Source organism: Physeter macrocephalus, chromosome 2 (genome assembly GCF_002837175.3).
Source record: "Physeter macrocephalus isolate SW-GA chromosome 2, ASM283717v5, whole genome shotgun sequence".
Classification (NCBI taxonomy): domain Eukaryota; kingdom Metazoa; phylum Chordata; class Mammalia; order Artiodactyla; family Physeteridae; genus Physeter; species Physeter macrocephalus.
Window position 1 is genome coordinate 36,613,516 of NC_041215.1, and position 22,840 is coordinate 36,636,355.

Genomic DNA, 22,840 nt, shown 5'->3' on the forward strand with positions numbered 1-22,840 from the left:
GAGGGAGGCCAGGGACCAGGACCACAGTAGGGCGCACCGTAGAGCAGCAGATCCGCTGCTGCTGCGGCTGCTGTCCCTGAACCTGGAAGCCGCAGCGTGCCCGCACGGGCACCGGGTCCTACGCAGCGTCCTGCTCTCTCCAGAAGCTGAGTCATCCTCCACGAGAACTGGCCTGTGATCACCGGCTCAAATCCCAAGGGAGCGCTTAGGGTGCTGCTGATTGGCGGAGGCAGTGATCTCCGGATCTCCAATTCCGCATCTGGAGGGCACTCGGCCACTCAACCGGTCTCAAAAATGGGGTTTCGCTGCTGCTGGGCATCTCCAAACGGCACATTTCCACTCCAGGTAAGTCCACAGCTGGCAGAGGCGGGCGCCAGATGGGAGTGGCTCCGGGCCCACACTCTTTCTGGTGCCCTATGGGAAGCCTTGGTGGGAATGAGCTCTGGGGTACGTGTACACAATGCATATATTTGAATGCAAAATTAGCTTATCTTTCAAATTAAAAAGCCTTTCAAAACACCATAGTTATCTATTGACTAAGTGGTGAGAAAAACACTCCCGCACTGTGAGAGCAAAGAACTGGTCTAACATTTCTGGAGGGCAGTTTGGCAATATGTATCCAAAAGCCTTGAAAACACAGCGCTTGACTTAATGGTTTCATGCCTGGGAATATAGCCTAAGGAAATAATTAGGGATGAGGACAGACTTACATTAATAATATATGATCCAATATCTACGTGTTGAAAAGGAATCTGTTAGAATTCATACACCTGGTGGAAAACCCAGTCCAATTAGCAAGGAGACTGGGCTGTGCTCAGCACCGGCCCAGTGCAGGGCCCCTACGGAGTGATCAGGATCTGTTTCTATGTTTACAACCCTCAGTGGCACTTCTGTGTTTTGATTCTGATCCAAGGCAGGATTTCTCTGGTTGAGAGCAGTTCCGAGGGTTCACAGGTAGCAAGCAAAGAGGGCAAATCCATGAGCCTGCGTTCTAAGAGAAAAGGCCCCTCGGAGGCTCTCTCTGATTGGATGGGCCAGGTCACATGACCACTCGGGAGAAGGCGGTCCTCCTCCCGCTGGGCTGGGCCTTTGGTTCTACCTCTAGCCTTAGGGAGCCCCACCTACCCATGGACCCCGTGAGTAAGCGGACGCCTCCTACTACAAATTGGGACTACTGTGGGAGAAAGAAAGAATTTTGGGGATCGAATTTCAACCTGAAAAGAAACGGAGAAAATACACAGGTATTTATGGCAGTGACCTCTTGATGTGAGGTTGGTTGACTTTTGTTTTATATTTTTCAGTATAATCAGAAAAATAAATAAACTTTTTAAAAATCACAGAAAATCAGCGAAGGTAGTGGTGTGGTGGACCTGGTGGCTGTCTTCTTATAACTCCGCCCCTCTCCACCTGGGGGGGCCCCGTATCCTGCTCTTCCAGGCCAGGGCCTATCCTCACACGGTGTTCCCTTGCCCAGTGGCCTGAGCAGTCGCTGTCAGCATCAGGACTTGAGTTTGGTGGCTGAAGGAGGGGCTATTCTGAGGCCCTGCATGCCGGTGGCCCTCTTAGGACCAGGAGGGAAGCCAGCCCGAGGTCACAGCCAGCCCGAGGTCACAGCCGGCCCAGGGAGGGGTCGGGGGGAGGGAGGGGGAGAGAGAAGAGAAGTAAAGAGAGTTAACTTCTTATTTTTTTTTTTTTTTTGCGGGTACGCGGGCCTCCCACCGCCGCGGCCTCCCCCGCCGCGGAGCACAGGGTCCGAACGCGCAGGCCCAGCAGCCACGGCTCACGGGCCCAGCCTCTCCGCGGCACGCGGGATCCTCCCGGACCGGGGCACGAACCTGTATCCCCTGCAATGGCAGGCGGACTCTCAATCACTGCGCCACCAGGGAAGCCCGAGAGTTAACTTCTTAACTTCTTAACTGAGAAGTTACTTCTCTTAACTTCTCAGTTAAGAGAAGTAAACATGAGGGGCCCTGCTTTAACTTCGGAAACCCCCTCCTCCCATAGACCTTTCCACTACAAGAGACTATGAATCCTTTACTGTTTCCGCCAGTTTGAATTACATTTTCTCTTAACTGAAAACTGATACAAATACTCATTTATTTGGGGTCTGAAATCATCTCTACTGTATGTGAGTACGAGATTGACCCGACATTTATTTATTTATTAAATACTAATGAATGAATGAATGAATGAACGAATGAATTAGATTGTGCCGGGTCTTAGTTGCAGTATGTGGACTCTTAGTGGTGGCATGCGGGATCTAGTTCCCTGACCAGGGATCACCAAGGAAGTTTCTGGCCTGACATTTAAAGTGAGAAGAGGGAAACTTCTGCTGGCCTCGTGACTTCAAGGAGGCTGTGGAAGAAAGGAAGGGTGGGGGGCTGACTTCTCCAGGATGGTCTCCAGCTGCCTACAAGGGGCCCATTGGGAAAGGCAGCCCCACCAGGATTGGAGGGAGCAACGGACTGGAGTCAGCACCCACGGGTCCAGGACGTGACACAGCTGGTTCTGGGGTCGGCAGCCAGGGCCGAATCCTGTCTCTGCCTCCATTTCCTCATTTCTAAGATGAAGAAGTTGAAAAAAGAGCATAAGCCAAATATGATGTGAAAGAGCGCAGTTTTGTTTGGTGAATAACAAACCAAACCAACCTAGCAGGAGTTTGGAAGCCAAAGCTGTACGGACCAGCCCATGTGCTGCAGACAGGTCAGAGGACTTCCTCTGGCTTCATTTTCAAAGGCCAAACCCACCTCCGGAGGGAGTGGTTTTTTCTATTGCAAAACCAACTTAAGGGGAATGGTTAGATGCCTGTCCAGGTCTGTGCTACCTAGGAAGAGAGGACAACAAAATCAGCCACTGGAGAGGCTGGAAAAATCTGGGCAGTGCTGGAGGGGACTGCCCTTGGAGGTTCATGGTTTGGCTGCAGACTCACCTGCACTCAGTAGACTTTTATGCTTATTTGCTGACTTTGCCATCTTCTTGATCAGACCCTGACCCCGCAGAGGGGATGTTGTTTGTTGCAGAATGCCAATGCCAGGGGCAGACAGGGAGTAGAATGAAGGAGTAGAAGTGGACGCTGCAGCCCCGGGTCCCTTCCCTAGCGCATGGAGCAGGCAGGAGGGGTCAGGCCAGGCGAGGCGAGGGTCACCACTGCAGGCCTGGCTGCCCTGGTGAGGGTTCCCGATACCCTTGTTCATGGTTCGCTGTGAGCAGTATCTCCTCTGGACCCAGGGAGTCGTGCTAGGGTGGATTGGGGTTATATTTCAGTCTGACCATAAAACCGTACATTAGGAAAGGTATCTAATCAATTAGTTCTAATTAATTATGAACAAAATGCATCTCCAGCTGTGGGATGTGGTTTGTTTCCCATTTGCTATAATTAGAAAAGTTTAGTGACAGTATAAAAAAAAATGTCTACATACAAGGGAGGAAAAAGAAAAGAAAAAAGGCAAGTGGTTAGAATTAGTATTAAACGGCAATAGAATGTTGTAACCACTGCCCACAGACATGGACTCCGGCCCCAGGCAGATCTGCTCCTTCAAGGGGGCTGGATGTGACTGAGTGGGCGTGATGGGGTCTTGTGGCCCCGATAGTTCTGGTCCTAAAGCTGCTGCCACTGCCCTGGGGACTCTTGAGTCTAGCCACTAAGTTAGAGCCTGGCCATAACAGGGCGGAGGGGGGCTTCCTGGGGACATCAGGTATCAAGGGAATCTGTCACCCCCCTCTGTGGCCTCCTCGCCTCGGCATTGCTGAAAATTAATGTCTTCACTGCTAGGCTCTTTCATGGACACATTAAAGCTGACCCACTTGTGTCCAGGGTCTGTGATGTTAGGACCCTGCTGGGATGAGCTGTCAGCCCTGGGCACCACAGGCAGCTGGTGAAGATGCTGGGTGGCAGTTATGGGATGTGATATGGAGCTGTGGAAAGTGGCCTGGGCAAGAGGGAAATGAGTCAGAGCTTGTCTCCCCTGCTTTCTAGCTGTGTGACCTTGGACATGTCACTTAACCCCTCCGAATCTCACTCCGCTCATCTGTACAGTGGAGCTTTGAATCCCAGTCTTGCAGGGATGCTGTGAGGACCAGTGGGAGAGTGAATGGCGTCAGTGCACAGTTTATAGGTGCTCAACTCATGGGCGCTGTTAATATGACTGTGATTATATACCAAGTGTCGAGGAATCTCTTTTTCCATCCTTTGCAGAGAGTGTTTCTCAGCCCAGAAAATTTCTTGATGCTTCTTCTTTGCAAAAAGAGCGGCAACGAGCCGTCCTCCCTGGGCCGCTGCCTTGCTGGGGGCAGCAGGAATCTGCTGCGATCCAGCAGGTGTGGGAGGGGCAGTCCTTTCACGGAGAGAACAGTGTGCAGAGGGAAGCTTGGGCAAGTGCATCAGCAGAGGCTGAGGGTTTCTGCAAAAGGACCTCAGACCAGCCCAGGCTGAGCAGGCGCAACTTGGACCCGTGGGAATCGGATGACACAAGTGGCAAATCCTGACTGTGACAGACAGAGGCAGGCCCCTCAGTCCCACTGGCTAAGGGCTGTCATGGTGCTTAATGGGGAGAATGAATGCGTATAAACCCAATACAGGACTCGGGCTGAAACTGCACAACTCAGATTGGGACTTGAACCCACTGTCTTTTAATTGAGATCACACACTTGGTCTCAGGACTTAATGAAGCTCAGGTTCTTGATGTCTCACCGTAGAAAGAATTCAGTGAGAGACAAAGTGATACGTAAGAAGTGGATTTATTTAGAGAGATGCACATTCCACAGATAGAAGGTGGGCCATCTCAGAAGGTGAGAGGCCCCGAAATATGGGGTGGTTAGTTTTTATAGGCTGGGTAATTTCATAGGCTAATGAGTGGGAGGTTTATTCCAACTATTTTGGAGAAGGGACGGAGATTTTCAGGAAATGGGCCACCACCCACTTTATGACCTTTTATGGTGGGCATCAGAACTGTCATGGCGCCTGTGGGTGTGTCATTTAGATGCTAATGTATTACAATGAGCGTATAATGAGGCTCAAGGTCCACTGGAAGTCGAATCTTCCGCCTCCCTCCCTCCTTCCTTCCTTCCTTATTTTCTTCTTTCTTTCTTTCCTTCCATTTCACAAATATTGAATGCCTACTGTATTCCAGACAGGCACCATTCTAGGCTCTGAGGATGTAACAATGAACAATATTCTCTTCTTAGCAACGAGAAAGCCCTGTTTGTTTCCAGCAGAAGGAATTTAGGCTCCACCAAGGGTGTTGGTAGCATCCTCATCGCACACCTCGGATCCATGCCCTGCCCAGGCTGCCTCCTCAGAGAGTGGATTCTGTTTGCATATTCCCACCTTGCATATCCCTGCCTTGGAATATCTGTTCCCTCTAAACCTTCTAGGCGTTTGCCCCTCCATGTTTCTTCTGTTGCCAGGAACTTGTTTTACCCTCTTTAGAAGGCTGAAGACTATAGAATGTGTTCTCTGATTCTTAGAATGAATCCTCTGTCATGTCCTACCTCCTTCCCTCCCCCTGACCCCCAAGAGAGGGGCACACAGGTTATCGGGTAAGGCATCCTTTACCTCTTGGAATGTGCACGTGCCCTGGGGCCCCACAGCTCCAGTTCCCCTTTCCCTGTGGCCAGATGCATCCCAGGCACTCAGGCCCTGCTCCATGCAGGTGTGTGGCCCCTTTCCCTGCAAGGGTATTAGAACACTGCTCTCTAAGAGGCGGTCTTGTGTTCCTGTGCGCAGGTCTTCTTCACTCAGTTTCAGCATTGCTGCTGGGCTCCAAGCCCATTTCTGACCCATGTGTAAGCTTGTCTATGTGTGTTAATTTTTGTTCATCATTTCTATGTGTTTGGAGGAAGCGATGGGTGTAGAGTCGTGGAGAGTGAATTTCAGTCCCCGTTTTGCTGGGAATCTCCAGGACCACTTTTAGTTCACTTTTCTACACCTTTCTCCTTCCAGGCATCTGGCACTTTCTTACTGCCTGCCGAGAACATTTTCATATTATTAAATAGATGCGCCCTGAAGCCTGAGAGGGGAAATCCCGAGGAGGCTTACTTCTGTCAGATCTGTCTACTACAGCAGGCAGGGTGCTTGCTCTGGAGACCCAGACTCTTCACAGCCTGTGACACGGTCTCCAGGGGCTTGGTACCCTCCCCATCCCATCCCTGGTGACTTTCTTGGGAGTCCAGTGGTGACATCTCTAATAATAATGCAAACTCTTATTTCACAACTCTTATTTTAAACTTATTTTTATGCATTCTGAGAAAATAAAATAATCCCCCCAGAAGAGGACACGTCTGTAGGCCTAGAGGCTCATCCCTTTTCCTTCTGAATGCTCAGCGGGGAGCTGACCCAACAGCTGTGTCGTGGTTAATTTTGTGTCAGCTTGGCTGTGCCATAATAGCCAGATGTTTGGTTTAACATGTCTAGATGTGGTGGTGAGGGTGTTTTTTAGATGATATTAACATTTAAATTGGTGGACTTTGAGTGAAACAGATGGCTCTCTGTACGTAATATGGGTGGGCCTCGTCCAATCAGTTGAAGCCCTTAACGGCAAAAAAGACAGACCTTCCTTGAGTAAGAAGGCGTTCTTTTGGTGCACCGCCTTCAGGCTCAAACTGCAACATCGACTCTTCAGCTGGTCTCCAGCCTGCCTGCCTACCCCAGCAGAGTTTGGACTTGCCAGCCTCCACAATGCCACAAGCCAATACCTTAAAATCTCTCTCTCTTTCTGTTTCTTTTGAGGACACTGAGTATTACAAGGTAGAAACTAGGATAGGCTGATACTGGCCCTAAACCCCTGTCTCACAAGGTCATTTCTCCCCTCTTACATGGTCCCATAGCCAATCCCCACCCACTGGACCCCACAAAGATAGAGGACAGCACAGGGGGAGGATCCCTCTTCACTAGGACATTGGCCATGGAGCACGCAGACCATTCATGATAACCTCTATCTTACAGCTGCACTGTGTGGCCCCCTCCGTGTGTGTCCTGGCCCCTTGGCATGAGTTATGATGAGTTGCTAGCTGATAATGACAATATTCAGTATCTACGATATATGGGCTACTTTTATGCTTGTTCTTTCATTTCATCATCACAACTACCCTGCAGTTTGTCTCTTTTTCATTGTTTCTCAAATGAGCAAACTGATCTTCAAAGAAATGAGGCAGCTTCTCAAAGACTGCACAACCATCCTGTGGGATAACAGGGACTCAGGCCAAGAATCTTCTTGCCTCACCCTGTCTTCCATGATCTTTGCCGGTGGCTCGAGGCCTTTGTGTTAGGAGCATTGTAATAGCAGACTCAGCTTTAAGTCAAAGGAAAGGTAAGCCTTTTATGGTGGGAAGGAGCAGGGCTGGGTGATGGGGAGAGTCTGAACACCAGGTTCTTGGCTCCAGGAAATCTCATTTCCTAGATAAGCACCCCTGAACTTATATGTGTTAGCAGTTCTATCCTGCTGCTGTGTTAATACTGGTAAACTTTGTTTAACACTGGAAAATAATTGAGAGGGAAGGGAAGACTTTGCTTTTTTCTTGCAGGGGTGGGGATTTTGGTCCTTTTTTCTCTCAATAAATTACTTTTATAATAGTTTTAGATTTACAGATAAGTCACAAAGGTAGTACATGGAGTTCCCATATGCACCATACCCAGTTTCCCCTACTACTAAGATCTTACTTTAGTATGGTATCTTTTTCACCAATATCAATATATTAATATTAAATGAAGTCCACATTTTAATCTTCTTAGTTTTTACCTAAAGTCCTTTTTCTGTTCCAGGATCCCATCCGGGATCTCAAGCTCCATTAAGTCATTATGTCTCTTTAGGCTCATCTTGGCTATGACAGTTTCTGAGACTTTCCCTGGCTTTGATGACTTCGGCAGTGTTGAGGGACAACAGTCAGATATTTTGTAGCAAGTCCCTCAGTTGGTACTTGTCTGAGCCTTTTCTCATGATTAGATTGGAGTTGCGGGTTTCTGGGAGGAAGATCACAGAGAGATCTGGTTCCTTTTCTTGGAGAATGGTATTAGAAACCAAGATCTGGTGCTACGTATACTCATTGCTACTGAGCTGTTATTATTTTTAGGCCTTCTCAGCTGACAGAGCAAGAAAATACCTGTGTGTATACTAACTCATGTATATACTTACTATATGTTTTCTATATGTATCTAGCTGTACGTTAAGATAGTTATGGGTCCATATTGTTAATGTCTCCAACTTAAACACATTATCATATGAATCATTTTAGTCCTCTCCCCTTTTTGCTCCTCCATAGCCTCTGACTCCAAAAGTGAGAAACCTGGCTCCCACCATTCACAATCCATTCATTTAATTCTAAGGAAACAATTTCATTAGCTTGAGTACAATGCTTCTGTACAGTTCCTTTTGCCTTTAATCTTACTGTGAGAGATTGTACTCATTTCCAAAGTTACTTAGGTCAGCACGTTTTTTACCTTCAGCAGGAGGAAACCACTTTCATGAGGTAGTTTCATACATTTGTATTATACAATTGGATTCTTTCATCACATAATGCGTTCTGTCATGTGCCCTGACCTCCTAAGTAATTTTTTTAAAATTTGCAATCATTAAAGTTTACTTTTCATATTGAAAAATTCCATGGGTTTTGACGAATGCCTAGTGTCATGTATCCACCATCACATTATACAGAATAGTTTCACCACTCCAAAAATCTCTCGTTCCCTACCCCTGCTGAACTCCTAGCAAACACTTATCTGCTTATAGCCTTGTCTATATAGTTTTGCCTTTTCCAGAATGTTATGTAAATGTAACCATACAGAATGTGCCATTTTCAGATTGGCTTTTTTTACTTAGCAATATGCATTTAAGATTCACTCATTTTTTTTTAAACATCTTTATTGGAGTATAATTGCTTTACAATGGTGTGTTAGTTTCTGCTTCACAACAAAGTGAATCAGTTATACATATACATATGTCCCCATATCCATGTGTATATTATAAAGAATTTTTAGAAATTGGAAAAAAAGAGAAGTTTAAGAAATATGTACATGCCACTCTCTCACTTCGTCCCAGCTTACCCTTCCCCCTCCCTGTGTCCTTAAGTCCCTTCTCTAGTAGGTTTGTGTCTTTATTTCCATATGCTAACACATATATATGGAATCTAAAAAAAAAAAAAAATGGTCAAGAAGAACCTGGGGCAAGATGGGAACAAAGTCACTCATGTCTTTATGTGACTTGAAAGTTTATTCTTTTTTAGTGCTCGGTAATGATGTACCCACTCTTTTTCTTTTTTTTTTTTTTTTTTTTTTTTTTTTGTGGTACACGGGTCTCTCACTGTTGTGGCCTCTCCCGTTGCGGAGCACAGGCTCCGGACGCGCAGGCTCAGCGGCCATGGCTCACGGGCCCAGCCGCTCCGCGGCATGTGGGATCTTCCCGGACCGGGGCACGAACCCGTGTCCCCTGCATCGGAAGGCGGATTCTCAACCACTGCGCCACCAGGGAAGCCCTAGCAGTACTTCTTAAAAGACTATCTTCTGTCTGTGGCATTGCCTTTGTGCCTTTGTTAAAAATAAGTTGACTGTATTTGTGTGGGTCTTTTTTGGGCTCTTTATTCTGTTCATTGATCTGTGTATTTCTTTCACCAATATTGCACCTTAGCTTTATTGTGTATCTTGACATCAGGTAGTGTGAGTCCTCCAATTTGATCTTCTTTAGTATTGTGTTGTATATTCCAGGTCTTTTGGTTTTCTATATAAGTTTTAGAATTAGTTTGTAGATACCTACAAATAGTTACTGGTATTATATGGAATCTATATATAAAGTTGGGAAGAACTGACATCTTATCAGTATTGAGCCTTCCAATCCATAAACATGGAATATCCATTTATTTATATCTTTTTATACTTCTTTCATCAGTGTTTATAGTTTTCCCTATACAGAGTATGTGCATTATTTATATTAAGTATTTTATTTCTTGGTGCTATTTTAAATGGTATTTAAACATTTTTTTTTCAAATTTCAGTTGTTCATTGCTGGTTCATAGGAAAACAATGGATTTTTTGTATATTGACCTTATATTTTGTGACCTTGCTATACTGACTAATAGTTCCAGTAATATTTTTGTAGATTCTTTGGAGATTTCTATGTTGATAGTGATGTCATTTGTGAATAAAGATTTTTTACCTCTTCCTTTTCAATCTGTATTCCTCTCCTTCCTCCCTCCTTCCTTCCCTCCCTTCCTTCTTTTCTTTCCTTCTCCTCCTCCTCCTCCTCCTCCTTCTTTTCTTTAGTCTTATTGCACTAGCTAGGATTTTTAGTGTGATGTTGAATAGGATTGGTGAGATTTTTCTGTTAATATTTATTTATTTATGTATTTGGCTGCATCAGGTCTTAGTGGCAGCATGCAGGATCTTTGTTACAGAGTGTGGGCTCTCCATTTGTGGTGCATGGGCTCCAGAGTGCACGGGCTTAGTTGCCCTATGGCATGTGGGATCTTAGTTCCCTTACCAGGGATCGAACCTGTGCCCCCTGCATTGGAAAGTGGATTCTTAACCACTGGACCACCAGGGAAGTCCCTGTTCTTAATCTTAAGAAAGCATCTAGTTCCTCACCATTACCTATGATGTTGGCTGTAGTTCTGTTTTTGTGGATGTTCTTCATCATGTTAAGGAAGTTCCTTCTATTTCTAGTTTTCTTATAGTTTTTTTTTTTTGTATATCATTCATGAGTGTTGGCTTTTGTCTATTGCTGTGTCATTTGATATGATCATATTATTTTTCTTCTTTAGACAGTGATGTGCTAGATTACATTAATTGACTTTTGAATGTTCAACCAGCCTTGCAAACCTGAAATAAATCTCACTTGGTTATGGCATACAAACTTTATACATGATTGCATTGATTTGCTAATATTTTGTGGAGGATATTTAAGTTTATTTTCAAATAAATGAGAGATGTAGTTTGTAGTTTTCTTTTCTTGTAGTCATCTGATTTTGTTATTAGGGTAGTGCTGGCCTCACAGATGACCAAGGAAGTGTTTCCTTTGCTTCTGTATCTGGAATTATTATTACTTCCTAAATGTTGGCAGAATTAACCAGTGAAAACATCTGGACTTGCTGCTTTTTAATTTTTTTTGAAGATTTTAAATAGTTGATTCAAATCATAATAGATATAGGGTTATTTAGGTCATCTATTCTCAAGTGAGACTGTGTCTTTGAAGGAATTAGAGTATTGCTTTGAAGGAATTAAGAGTATTGCTTTGGTACACACTTTAGCTTTTTCTCCCCTGCACCCTACTCCTTTCATTGGATGCTACATTTACGGTTTATATTCTTAAAGTCCTTACTCCTGCGGGCTGTGTTCCCCAGCCCCCTTAGATGATACAAGAAGGCTGGAGAGGGTTGAGTGGTAGGAATTCCCTTCTCCCAGCTAAGGCCCTGGTCTTATCTAATGAGGTCTCTTGGATAGTAGACCTTTGTTATGAAGAAGGCTTTGGGCATATTTCCTGATAATTACTCTTCCCTTCCCCCTGCCAGAGTCAGGAGGTGAATCTTTCTAGGATCTTCACCATGAGAACCTGGTGGGGTCCCCAGATATAAAGGCCACAAATAAGTAGGGTCATCCTTAGGACTGTGGCCCCAGGAATTTCTCCCTCTCATGCTCGTCCACACTCAGCCTCCAGTAATTCATCAAAATTACCCTTTTAGTGTTCCTACCACTTTACGACTCCAGCAGCTCTTGCTCCATTTGGTTAAGCTGATCTCAGCTCTGTCTCTGTGGATGCACCAGTCCTTCTACATTTTGGGGTGGCTGTTAGCCCTGCAACCTTGGCTCTGTGATGGTTCTTAGGAAAGTTGTTGATTTTCAATTTGTCTAGCTTTCGTTTGCTGTAATGACAAGAGTGATGATTTCCAAGCTCTACATGTTGGAGCAGAAACCAGAAGTCCCTCATCCTTCTTGAACTTCTTGGGGTCTTGTAGAACTTGGTGTCTTTTCCTTGGCAAAACTGAGGCCCAAGTTGGGAGCTACAGCTGGGAGCCAGGGAGCCAGCATTACGAGACCAAGGACAGGGTCTGCTCAACTTTATGCCAGGTTATGAGTTTACTTTTGACATTTGCCTGTCTGGCTTTAATTTCTTATACATTCATTACATGACTAAAGATATCTAGGCCCTTTAATCATCAAAACTAATGTTCAAAGAATCTCAAGAATTGCGAAAGAGGCCCAATCCAAGTCTCAGTCTGTGTACCTCCACCCTGAGGTCCAGGCTGCTCAGCAGCCCTCCTACCACCCTTCATCTTGGCCCAGGCAGAGCTCCGAGGGTGCCTGTCTCCATCACTAAGGCTCTGCTCTGGACCTTTCTGAGGACAGGTGGGGGCCAGTATTCACCCTCCACGTTGTGGTGATGCAGAGCTCAAAGAGGTCATGTGACAATGCAGAGGCCCTGACCCCCATTCCACTGACTGTGTTACTCACAAGGAGGGGGGCGCTTTCTTCCTGACCACCAGGTAAAGACTCTCTCCTCAGCCCATGGGCCTTCTCACCTGGTGCTTTCACCTGGGTGAGTTCCTCCTTCTGATGGCTTACATCCTTCTATTCACTCAGTCATTTGTTCAGCAAATAGTCTTTAAGTACTGCTATATGTTCGCCACCAGGAGATGAGCAGATGACCATACAGACACTGCTCCTAGCCTAGAGGAACCAATGATGCTGGGGCCTCAGGTACTAGAGACACAATTGCAGTGAAGAATGAGAAAGCTTTGCACAATGCCTTAGGAACAAATACCTTTGCCCGGTGGCCCAGGAAGACTTCTTTGATGTATTGATGTCTTCAGATAAGTTCTGGAGGGTGAGAAGGAGTCAACTTTGTGAAAAGGGTGGAAAAAATGTCCTATCCATAGATGAAGGATATGCAAAGCCTTGAAAATAAGAGAGAGCTTGGGCCTTTCAAGAAGCTGAAAAATATTTGGCAAGACCAGGGCATGTAGTGAAGGGAGGAAATAAGAAGGAGGTCAGGGGAGGTCAGTCCAGACCGGAATACATGAGGACCACTTACACCTTCCTAGTGCTTTAGAGATTTTATTCTAAGGTTGAATGGAGGGTTCTGAAGGGTTTAACTGGAGGTGTGCACGTGCAGGCTGTGTTTCTGAAGGCTCACATTAGGGTAGGGGATGGATTGCAAGGTGGGAACCAGGGAGGCCGGTCAGGAGATGGCTGTTGTCCAGGTTGGTGATGAAGGTGACTTAAATGAGAGTGGTGCCAGGGATGGGTGGAGAGGGTGTGGATTCAAGAGATACTTAGCATGGAGAACTCTTCCCTAGGTCCTCCTGATGGCTACTCCCTCATTCAGGTCTGCAGAGAGCCTCTGCCTGGTGCTGCCTCCACCTCTTCCCCACCATGCTCCACTCCCCCTTATCCTGCTTTTGATTGGTTCATAGCACTAGACACTACCTGGCATTATCTCATCTCAATCATTTCATATCACATGACTTTGTATTTTCTGCAACACTGCTTTACTCAATGGACTACATTTGCTAGATGGCAACTAAGAAAGAGTTTCATTCTCTCCTACTGGCCCTCAAAATGCATCACTTCTCCCTTCTTTATCACTCACTGGCGTCTCACATTCTATAACCGTCTGATGACTTTTAAGAAGGAAGACGTTTGGTCCAGTTTAGGTTGAAACTGTGATCATACAACAAAGTTAAAGCCTCACTCCCCCATTCCTCCAGGCTGACCTGACGGGTGGGGTTCAGCAGCGCACAGTTGATGTGCCATTTGTCTAATTCTTTGGCTCTACCTCCTCCTTTCCCCCACCCCATTCTAGCTCCTTTAGGGTTAGGGGGCAGCTGAGAGGGATCAGAAGGAAAGAAATGAAGGGCTCTTGGACTTGGCTGTGGCTCTCTGTGTAGTTCTTGCTTGTCAAAACCCTTGGTCACAGGACGCATCCTTGGTTCTTCATGGGGCTCATGAATGGGTTCTTTGGAAAGTTCTGTCAGGGCTGTCTGCACTTCCCATCCCCTGAAGCAGAATGCTCATCCAGGAGTCTTCTCACCTTAGGCTGCAACCCTCTTGGCAAGGGGGTGGTTAACATAAGTGGAACCCAGACCACTCAGAGCCCCACCAACCTCACCAAGGATGTCACCACCAGGAAAACTCCTGAATTCTTATCCCATTTGACCCCAGCAGAAGTGCCCAGACCCTCCCTCCTGGCTTTAGGTAGTTCAGCCATGCCCTCTCCCACAATCCAGGGGACACTGCTGTACTCTCCCAAGGACTACTGGGGGCTCTTCTCCTAAGACAGTAGGGGACACACAAGATTTGAACTCAGCGCTCATCCAAGCTGTAGTGTTCCTATATCTGACAGTCCCAAACTCTAAAAACAATTCTTTGGTCGTGGTGGAGGCTCTCATTTGACCTGGCTTGAGGTAGGAGGAGGCCACAAAATCCTCTCTTTATATAATCTTCAAAGAAGTCTGCCCACATGGACTCTCTCACAGGTTAGAGGTGAGTGATGGGTTGAGAGGACCAGGGTCAGGGCTCTCTAATGCTTATCCATGGAATATAGGAATACTTATCACCCATTGCTCTCAACTGGAAGCTTTAGCCCAAATTCTGAAATACCAGGACAAAGTCCATGGCGAGTGATTCAAAATGTTTAATTTCCCACTAGAATTACGAGTCCCATAGGGCAGAGGATTGGTTTGTTCACCTCTGTATTTCCAGGAACTGGAACAGAGTCCAGCACATAGAGACAGAGTGAATGAATGGACATGTACCAGCATGATGATGCTATAAAGAAGCATAAGAGAAGAGTTCATACTGACCTTGGCTCCTGGTGATCACCACGCTGTTTTCTAAATGTCCATTTAGAAAACTCAGTTCTGGGACAGGAATGAGCAGCAAACTGCTTGTGGCCTGTGGGTGACAGACTCAGGTCTGGGGGTGGGTGAGCAGTGGGTCCAGGTCTGGGATTTGAGTTAGGAGCCATGACTCTTTGGTTCAGAGCTCAGCTGAGATTCCTTTGATCTGGACCTGGAGGGCATTATCTGTTCTCGTTTGTTTGTTTTTTAAATAAATTTATTTTATTTATTTATTTATTTTTGGTTGTGTTGGGTCTTCATTGCTGCACGCGGGCTTTCTCCACTTGCAGTGAGCAGGGGCTACTCTTCGTTGTGGTGCGCGGGGTTCTCATCACGCTGGCTTCTCTTGTTGCGAAGCACAGGCTGTAGGCGTGCGGGCTTCGGTAGTTGTGGTGCATGGGCTCAGTAGTTGTGGCTCGCGGGCTCTAGAGCACAGGCTCAGTAGTCGTGGCGCACAGGCTTAGTTGCTCTGCGGCATGTGGGATCTTCCCAGACCAGGGCTCGAACCCGTGTCCCCTGCACTGGCAGGCGGAATCTTAATCACTGTGCCACCAGGGAAGCCCTGTTTGTTTGCTTTATATAAGTACAAACTTATTGTCCAATTGATCTGTTTTGATCCTTGAATCCCTGAGGTTAATTAGCCAGAGGCAGAACTTCTGGATGTCCCCACAAATGCTGTTGCTTGTCACAGTCTCATGCCTTCCTTGCTTCTGACTTGATCCATCCTCCCACATGGCTCTGCCATGCTTGTATTTGGCACCTCCATTTAAATCAGGGACCCACCCCTTGGCCCCTCCTCTCACCTGCCCTTGTCCTGCAGAGAAGAGCCATGAAAGTGCTTTCCAAGGATTCCAACTCTTCCCCCTCCAATTCACCTTGGTGATAGGACTGTCCTCTGGGCAGTTCAAAAGATGCAGTTACTGTGTAACTGGGAGGGTTGCTCTCTGTGAAGGTCTGAGGTTCTACCCCACAAGCTAACAGGTCAGTTCCATGGACACTAACAGAAAAACCAGACTCTTGGACCAGAGATGAAAGATTGTATTACAGTATTACAGTAACAGCAGTAGCCACAGTGTAAGCATAGTTATGTTGTGTTCTTTGCCCCCAAGCACACGGAGGGTGCAATGGGCCCAGATCCATGTCACGCATGTCGTGGGTTTTTGTTGCAGCCGAGCAACCCAGGCCAAAGGCCCATGGCTTTCTGAACAAGCAGCAAACATTGCAGCAAAGAGTAGTTGCATGGTAGGTGGTCATGCCATGGGCACCTTGACGTGCTTAGGTGCCTCAGAAATTGCTCAGCATCTGGAGACTGATCCGTCATGCAAGCCTGGCACTCTCGGCAAGATTGCAGGGTTGCCAGGCCCATGGCGGACTTTCATTCTCAATGGCATGTGTTATCAACCACCCCAACATTTCTATCTCCTAAAATCTCCTAGGGACCCCTCTGTTTTCTCAGCCTCATTTTGTGTGAACCTTCCCTGAGCCAAAGTTCCAGTGACCCTCTGAGCTAACACATATTGTGTTCCCAGCCACTGGTTCCAGAATTCGGGTGAGGGATGCATAAGAACAAACTCCACCTGGCCGGGATTGTGCCTTCACGCTTTGCTCCCTCACCCAAATCGACGTCCATCCATTTCTCCTTGATTTTGGCTGATGTCAATCAGCATCTTTCATGCCTCCCGACGTCGGCTTCCCAGGTTTGCCCTTTTAACTGAACCTGGAACATTTTGGACTCTGAGGGGTGGCTGGGTTGGGACATGAGGAGAAGGAGGTTCTCCATCAGAGTAACTCCCTGCTAAGATTATTAGAGAGCGGTCAGGCAGGGCAGGAAGAGACTGTGGAGGACGGTGGGCCTGGTCCTGAGATGCTCAGTCATGGGTGAGGGCTGTCAACGGCTCGATCTCACTGGGCCTCACTTGGGTCTGTGTCCCGGGACAGGACAGCGTGCTCTTAGGAAAGCAAAATTCAGGTCATGCAACCTCCCTCCCCCTGACCCCCCAAACACACAGACCTGCCACACTTCCCATCACATTCAGGATAAAATTCTAGCTCTGCCCTGTGGGGATAAGGTCACCGTGGTGCTAGTCCAGCCTCTCCTTCTTTCTGGGCCCCCCGCACTCTACTGTGGCCTCGTGGGGCTTCCTTGTACTTCTCACACAGCAGGCTGATCCTGCTCTCTGTAAATGCCCCCTGCAGAGAGAGCACTGTCAACACAGCTAACACGAGTGCCCCCCCAGTCACTTTCTAACACCGTGGCACTAAGCCCATGTGAAATAGATGTACTAGTTTCCTGGTTCTTGTCACTTGCCACAAGCATGTCAGGCGCAGGGAGCCGGGGCTGCCCCTGTTGCTCACTATCGAGTAGAGTTTGGAACGGTGGTGCAGACAGGTTCTGCTGGCCGTGCTGTTTACTTTTGCAAAAACAATGCAGACTCTTTGTGACCCAGTGTGCATGGACCTTAGGCATCCCTCCCTGGGGGACGCTGCTGCCCTGTGTCGCTGCCTCTGCTTCATCCTGGTGCCTGACCCCCTACCCTGGGCAGTTCTGTGGGACTCGGTGCCTGGGGGCTGTCAGGGAGGCAGGCTGGGTGCTGCCCTCCTGGGGCTTACAGTCTGTGGAGAGAGAAAAATACTACAGGGTTAACTAGACAGATAATTCCTTGAGCCTCCTTTTTTCTTCCGCTTGGACCCCTCCCCAGGGGTCTACAAAGTTCTTCGTGAGTTTGCTCTGCGGGGCTCCTCCCAGGCCTGCCTGCGCCTGATGGAACTTGGTGCCACATCTGCCTCCCTCCCAAGCAGCCCAGACCTGGATAGGGCCTGGGTGCATTCAGAGGTGCTTCTGGCTGACCATGCCTCAATTCTTGACTCCTTCTAGTTACATGCACATCCTAAGTGTGTGGAAAAGACACTGCAATAGAAACTGGCAAATCGACCTTCTACTCCTAGATCTGCTCTCTATGAGCTGTGTGACTTTGGGCAAGTCACTTAACCCTCTCTGAGCATCACTTTTCTTGTCTGGCAAATGGAGACACTAACACCTTCTCTAAATATCTTTTCGGAGAATGCTAAGGAGAAAATGAGAGTGTGCGTGTTAAATCACTGTAAATGTGACGGCTCAGCATTCAGAGAGCAAATGGTGGGTATTTCTAGTCCCTTGGCCCATAGACGGCAGTGCTTTGGGACTGTCTGTCTTGCCCTTGTTGCAGTGGGGTTTGGTGTTAGTAAACTCCAGGTTAGAACACTGGCTAATCACTGATCACAGGGTGAGCCTCTTAATCTTGTCAAGCCTTGGCTTTCCCATTGGTGGAATACAGATAATACCAGCAGCAGAGATTTGTGGTGAAGATGAGGAACAAAAAGTTCTCACTACCGTTCTTGTCACATGGAACACTCCGAATAAAGGTTAGCTTTGCAAATGCACAGAGCTCGTCTTTTATTGCAGTCTCTGTAAAGTTTTGTTAAAGATTCAGTGTCTTCCTTCTCAAGCTTTAGCTGAAGAAGTGCCATCTGTCACTTTCAGTCTTGAGGTGGCCTCAGAGCCAGGCGGAAGGGGCTCAGAGCACATGGCACTGAGGATAGGCTGCCTGGCCATTCCTGGATCCGTGGGCACCCACTCATTTCCCAGCATGACCCTGATGGTGGGGATAATTCTCCACAACGAGAAAGACAATGAACGATCACGCTGGTAAACAGACGACTGTGAGTAGTGAAAGATGTTTCCAGCCAAGCATTCTGAATATAGTATTTATGGACGCAAGTGGTTACTGGGATATTTATAGTCTGGATGCAAATGTAAAGCATATGGTGCTCTCCTCCAGAAATACTCTTCAATTAAGCTGTGTGTGGTACTCAGCCGTGCTGCTCTTTCATCTGAAGATGCTCTCCGGCACATTTGTAGGCAACATCACTCTAATTTGCAGAAAATTGGGTGAACAGCTCTCTCCCAGGACACTGTCTCTGGGTAAAAGGCTGTTTCCCTTTGATTGACATTACTTTGACCCAGTCTCCAGGGCCCCCTGTAAAGAGTGCCCTGCAGTGAAATGTGTGGTTGAATTTTTCTTTCTCTTCCTGTTCTTTGATACGTGGAGGTCACTGTGGGGGACATGGCAGGAAACACCAAGTAAAGATTTAAGAATGATCTGGAAGAAGATCCCTTGTCTCTAACTCTCAGTTTGTACATGCAGGTCCGGGAGCTGGTAATACCAGGATGTGTTCTGCATCCCGCCCCAAGGTACCACTGGGAATATATGCTCCTGTTAGAATACCCCCTGTGGGAAGAGGGGTCCAGAACCAGCACCCCACAAGAAGGCACATCGTGTCCTGGGACTGGCAGTTCCAGACACCGTGCTGTTAAACTTGGGGTCAGTGCAATGCAGTGTGAGCAGCACATGTGTGGATTCTACACCAACCAAAGACTTGGTGTGAAAACACAAACCGTCCAGTGGTCATGCTGAGCAGAGTGGTGCAGCATCTTTTACAGAAGGGTTCTTAAAGTATCTGATTTTCTTGAGCATTAAGAATAGACATGGGTTTTTCCTTTTAGCAGATGATACACAAAAACACTCAAAGTTTTAGAGAAATGGAGGAATGTAAATTAATACAAGTCTTTTGGAAAGACTTTGTAAAGTTGTGTCAAGCAGCAAGAGATGGCTCACATTTCAGCAACAGCATTTCTATTTCCGATCATCTTTCCACATAAATAACTTAAATTTGGACACGGTTTCACACCAAGGGTTTTATTGGTATTGCTGTTGTGTGTGCGTGTATGTGAGTGAGTGTATGAAAAGGCAACAAAGAAATAGTCTAAATATTCAGCATCAAGGAACTCACTAGGTAAACCCCTTTATAGCCACTAAAATGCTATCATGTAGCTATTGAAATTAAGTTTATTGGAAGTTACATAAAAAATAGTCTTTATGATAAACTATTAAGATTTTAAAAGCAAGAAGCAAAGTTTAAAATATGAGGAGTGTAGCTACAAAGAAACTAAAAACCATCTATGATGGTAGCATTTCAAATTGGAAAAAAGACATTCAAATAACCTATTAATAGACAATTGGGGAAAATGTTCTAGCTCACTACTAGCAAATCACGTAAAAATTTTTTAAAAGAAGTATTCATTTTTTACATATTAAGATGACAAATCTTTAGAAAACCACAACAAAAAAATTGCTCAGTGCTGGTGAAATACAATGAGGGCAGTAAGTTTTATTGTTGTTGTTTGTTTTGTTTTAAATTATATAGACTGTAGAGTCCTTGCTCCTACAGCTTAACTGTTGCCTTTATATACATTATATCTGAATAATTTCAAACATTTCAAGACAAATTAGTTCATTGACATAATGTAAACAGAGAGATATTGCACAATAGTTAAAAAAATTATCCTACCTGTGGATGGGTCAAGAATTGACTAGCTGGCCTCTGCATGTCTAGCTCAGTAAAAAAAATGATAGCCTTATTGATATATAATTCACACACCATACAATTTGTTCACTTAAATGTACAATTCAATAATTTTGGCACATTCACACAGTTGTGTAACAAAAAGATATTAGGACATTTTTATCAGCTCCAAGAGAAATTCCATACCCATTAGGAGTTATTCTCCATTTCCTTCCACCCCCTGTCCCAGGCAACCAATAACCTACTTTTTGTCTCTATAGACTTATCTTTTTAGGACATTTTATATAAATGGAATCATATAATAAGTTGTCCCTATGCCTGGTTTATTTCACTTCAAGGTTCTTTCACTTAAAGGTTTCTTTCACTTCTTTCACTGGTTTCTGTCACTTCAAGGTTCATGTTGTAGCATGTATCAGTATTTCACTCCTTTTTTATTATCAAATAATATTACACTGTATGGATATACCACATTTTATTTATCCATTCATCAGTTGATAGGCTTTTGGGTTGTTTCCACATTTTGCCAATTATGAGTAATGCTGCTGTGAACATTGGCGTATGAATTTTTGTGTGGACCTATTTGGATTTGGGTATATACCCAGGAGTGGAACTTCTATGTTCAACATTTTTAGGAACTGCCACACTGTTTTCCACGGTGGCTGAAACATTTTACATTCTCATCAGTGATATATGAGAATTCCAATTTCTCCATATCCTTTTCAACAGTTGTTATTTTTTCTTTTTAAAAAATTAACATTATAGCCATCCTGGTGTGAATAAACTAGTTTATTCACTCATTTTAGTTTTGATTTGCATTTCCTTGATAGTTGATGATTTGGAGCATGTTTTTGTGTGCTGTTGATCATTTGCACATCTTTGGAGAACTGTCCTTTTATATATTATATATTAAAATGTCCTTTTTCATATTTTAATTTGGTCATTTATCTTCTATTATTGAATAGTAAGAGTTCTCTATATATTTTAGATACAAGCCCCTCATCAGATACATTATTTGCAAAATTTTCCTCTTATTCTGTGGAGAAATTGTCTTTTCACTTTCTTGATGGTATGTTTTAAAGCACAAAAGTTTAAAATTTTGATGAAGTCCAATTTATCTACTTTTCTTCTTTTGTTACTTGTGCTTTTGGTGTCATCTAAGAATGCTTTGCTTAACTTAAGGTCACGAAGATTTACTCCTATGTTTTCTTCTAAGAGTTTTACAGTTTTAGCTTTTATCTTTCAGTCCATGATCCGTTTGAGTTAGTTTTTGTGTACGCTGTGAGAAGGAGGTCCAACTTCATTCTTTTGCACATGGGTATCCAGTGGACCCAGAAACATTTGTTGAAAAGATTATTTGTTCCCCATTGAGTTGTCCTGGCATCATTGTCAAAATCAATTGATTGTAAATGTAAGCATTTATTTCTGGACTCTCAATCCTTTTCCACTGATTTATATGTCTATTCTTAGGCCAATACCACAGTCTGATTAGCTCTGTAGTAAGTTTTAAAGGTGGCCAACTTATCACTATGTCTTCATATGCCTTTTGATGAGACCTTGTTGGGTGGGGTGGGGGAAGGGATGAGCTCTCTTCAGTCTCCTCTTAGAAGCACATTAATTCTATAGTTTTCAGGGCCTCACACTTATGACCTCAGAACTTTATGCCTTTGATTTAGTAATTATACTTCTAGGAACTTAGCTTAAAGAATTAATCGGAAATGAAAAGCTTTACAAATAAAATTGTAAAATAATTATTTCTGATGAGAAAAATGAGACATCCTAAACATATCAATGATAAAGTGGTGAAATAGATTGTGATACATCTATAGCAGCTAAGGATCTTACTCCCAGCCTCTGGGATGCAAGAAGAGATGTTACAATTCTTTTTTTTTCATGGGGAAAAAGATAAAGAATTTTATTGATCACAAGCATCCTTTGAACCAACTAATACAACAAAATGAAACACAACAAAAAAGTGAATAGAATCTTAGGTGGCACTAGTAAAAGCCTAGTGTCTAGATCTGTAAAATCAGGGTAATAATAATAATAATAAAAAATAATGATGATGATGATATCTTCCCCACAGAGCTCTTGCAAGAATTAAATGAGAAAATCCATGTAAAACACTTGGCACTGGGTTAAGTATAAACATTCAATACACTAGTTATTATTATTATTAACAAGAAATACGATAGTCCTACTTTACTTGTATCAAATTACATCTAGAAGAGGATGTCCATGTGAAAGGTACTGAGGAGGGTAGAAATATTGGAACCAATACGAGGACTGGAGAAGACTTGCAGTGGGGAAGATGAGATAAGAGATGTCACAATTCTTTATTTGCTTTAACTCAAATCCAGATCTACTCAGTCCCTGCCAAGAAGGCAGGAAATTCAACCTCAGTCTTTCTTGGGGTTTCATACACCCAGGTTATATAGTGCAGTCAGGAAAACTCCCCACCACTCCACCTATGTGATTATCAGTGATATGCCCTTTGGCCACACTTAAGGAGCCCCCTGAATATGGTGGTTCTCTGCTTTCCTGCCATGCAAAGTACAGGGAGTTTTCGTTGAGGGCTTTAGGGCATCATATGATACTAGCCTCAGAGGCCCTGTAACAT

The 22,840-nt window shown here is 45.1% G+C and overlaps 1 long non-coding RNA gene across 2 annotated transcripts in view; it reads left to right on the forward strand.

Moving 5' to 3' along the window:
* The first annotated feature begins 264 nt into the window (after nt 1-264).
* The window catches only part of LOC114487181 (uncharacterized), a 91,128-nt gene continuing 68,552 nt past the window's right edge, over nt 265-22,840 (forward strand). For both annotated transcript variants that reach the window (XR_008615370.1, XR_003681996.2), the window contains exon 1: nt 265-345. This is a non-coding gene — a long non-coding RNA (uncharacterized lncRNA). The remainder of the gene's footprint in view (nt 346-22,840) is intronic.